The following is a 3,052-nucleotide window of genomic DNA, read 5'->3' as shown; positions in this document are numbered from 1 at the left end:
TCATAGAAGCAGGGGAGAGGAAGATGGGTTAGGGTGTTTGCAGAGGGGAAACCGGGAAGGGGGATAACATTTGAAATGTAAATAAATAAAATAAGCAATAAAAAAAAGAAAAGAAAAGAACAGGCTTCTAGGAAATAACAACAAAACATAACAAAATAAAACATAAGAAGATAAAGCAAAAACAGTGATATGTGTTTTTTGTTTGTTTGGTTGGTTGGTTGGTTGGTTTGGTTTGGTTTGGTTGAGACAGGAGGTTTTATTGATGCTGATGGGGCCCTGAGTCAGTCAGCAGGCACACATAAGTCCTGGGCAAATGGGGCATGTTAGGGCACATTTTTCTTCTTAGGATTCTGTGGCTTCTCCTTTGGGGGAGGGAGAGAACATCTTGGAGAGCCTAGCTAGTCCAAGAGCTAAGGCAGCAAGAGGGTAGAGCCCCTGTCTTAGGAGGCATCACAACAGGCAGCAACAACTTTGTGAGAAGCTGGATGAACTGGTCAGTAGCAGGGAATGGAGGCGAGCACCGGGTTGGCCTCTTAGAAAGGTCAGTCTGACTTAGGTGAACTCAAGTGGGGCCCAAGCCCCTTTCCCTGTGTACCTCCTTAAGGAATAAAAGACATTCAGAGAGTTCCCAGGCAAGGGGTACCAGAATTAGTCCTTAAGGCACAGTTAGAGGCAGACAAGGCACCTAGGCACAGTTGGTGGGGGGACAAGGGATAGCCTCCAAGCTGAGCACCAGGGTCACAAGAGGATGCAGGATGGCTCAGGCTTTATCGGTGTTGGGTTGAGCACCGCCTGGACAGCCTCTACAAACACCACCTTGATGCTGTCTTGCTGCAGTGCTGAGCACTGGAGGTAGTGCCCAGCATGGATCTGCTTGGCCAGTGCCTAACCCTGCTGTGGAGTGATGGGCGCTTGACCCTGCTCCTTGAGGCACGGTAGGGTATCAGACTGGGCTCTCGGGTTCTTCTTGGTGCCCAGGAGGATAGGCATGTCAGGGCAGTGGTGACACGCCTCTGGGTGCCATTTGTGCCTCACGTTCTCATAGGACGGTGGACTGGCAGTGGAGAAACAGATGACGAAGACGTTGGTCTGAGGGTAGGAAAGGATGCGGAGGCGGTCATAGTCCTCCTGGCCACAGTGTCCCACAGGTTTAGGTTCATGGTGCGCCCAATCAACCGCACTCTGGGCCCTGTAATTGTCGAACACAGGGAGATGTATTCCTTGGAGGAAGGCATTAGTTGTATAGCAGATGAGAAGACCTTCGGGACCCATCACCCACCACCACCCAATTGATGCTCTGCATTGTGTTGTAAAGTTACTATCCTGGAGGCAGTGTCTCCTCTCTCTTCTGGGCCCTACTTGAAGTAGTGACCTGATGCCCTCACTGCAGCGGGGGAGCTGGAGAACACGTTTCTTATATTCAAAGTTTCTTCCATGGTTTTATCATAAAGAGATGTTGGATTTTGTCAAACGCCTTTTCTACATCTATGAATATAATCACGTAATTTCTATCCTTAAGTATATTTACATAATACATTACGTTTATTGACTCACATTAGTTGAGTGAGCATCCACTCATCCCTGGAAGGGAATGAACTCACTGACGGACGGCGAATGATCTTTTTGAGGTGAGAAACCGCAACTCTGAAGGAGCCATGGTGTATGGAGAAGGAACAGGTGCTCAAAAATATCAACACATTTACCTGAAGCCACAGCGGGGCGGGGGAGGGGTGCTGGATCAGCCCGAGTCTACAGCTAAAAATATTCCTCTATTCCTTCCCTGCATTCTCCATAAAGGAGGGAGCTAGCTGGAAGGAAGGGCAGAATTTAAATGCATTCCTACAAGTGAAACCCCAGGAAGCTGAGGAGTTGCCCCCTGAGTGCAGAGTCTGATTATCTCCCTGTGATAGGCCACTCCTGAGACAGAACTAACGAAGAAATGGGGCAATGCGCATCGCAGGGAACTCAAAATCCAAACCCTCCACCCTCAGTCAAAGGCTTCTCATCAGTAACCCTACCAACCGGATGGGAGTTTTGACCTTTTGCTTAAAATCCCAGGAGTGTGAGTTAAGGAGGTAGAAGTCTCCCGTTTCCTCTTTTGGAGTTGAAAAGAAGTACTGGCCAGTTTACAGTTGATTGAGAATATTACAGAGGTTAACTCTGAAAAAGCACCGAGTACAATGACTGCCACAGTGTGGGTGCCAGTAAATGTTACACTGCTGTGTCTTCTAACAGCCCTGCCTCACACTGTGCGTTCAGAAGCTAGCGGAATGCCTTGTACCGAACAGAGGGTCAGTTGAAAGTGTGGTTCATTGCCCTGGGTGTAAAAAAAAAAAAAAAAAAAAAAACACTTCTAATGACAACTAAAACAATATCGATGCACATATAGGAATCCACACAGTGTCATGAAGTCGGGACACACGGTTGTCAGGACTATCCATGTCGATGAAGGAGGTGAGCTGCCCAGTAGAGCACCTTAATTGTATACTTTCCTCGGTCTGAAAGCTGCTTTAACGTATTTGCTATACCCTCTCCCCTTATCTCTGAGGGATACATTTCAAGATCCCAGTGTATAACTGAAACCATACATAATAATGAAGCACTGTGGTGGTTTGAATGAGAAGTCTCCCTGTGGGCTCTTGTATTTGAACACTTGGTTCCCAGTTGATAACGCTGTTTGGAGAGGTTACATAATGTTCAGGGGTGCGGCCTTGCTGGAGGAAACACGTCAAGAGTTTGAGAGTTTATGTAGCCTTGCCACACTTTCAATTTGTTCTCTCCTGTGTGTGCTCGAAGATGTGGTTTTGTGTGTGTGTGTGTGTGTGTGTTCTGGGTTTTTTTGTTTTGTTTTTTGTTTGTATATTTTTTTAGCTTCCTGCTCCAGCTGCTTGCTGCCATGCCCCCACCCCCACCCCCCAGCTACCCTATTAGATTCTCCCTCTAGAATTTTAAGTCAAAATGGACTCTGCTCTAAGTCACTTTTGGTCATGGTGTGTTATCACAGCAGCAACAACAACAACAACCAAAAGAACCTAATAGGTAATTGTGTGTG

The 3,052-nt window shown here is 47.1% G+C and overlaps 1 pseudogene; it reads right to left on the bottom strand.

Moving 5' to 3' along the window:
* Window positions 1-738: 738 nt before the first annotated feature.
* On the bottom strand, window positions 739-1,303 carry LOC110293682 (rho-related GTP-binding protein RhoG-like; annotated as a pseudogene).
* Between the last annotated feature and the right edge of the window lie 1,749 nt (window positions 1,304-3,052).

The sequence above is a fragment of the Mus caroli genome, unplaced genomic scaffold (assembly GCF_978045245.1).
Source record: "Mus caroli unplaced genomic scaffold, Mus_caroli_1 scaffold_6, whole genome shotgun sequence".
Lineage (NCBI taxonomy): Eukaryota > Metazoa > Chordata > Mammalia > Rodentia > Muridae > Mus > Mus caroli.
The sequence above is the reverse complement of the archived record's forward strand: the minus strand, read 5'-3'. Positions and strand labels throughout refer to the sequence as shown.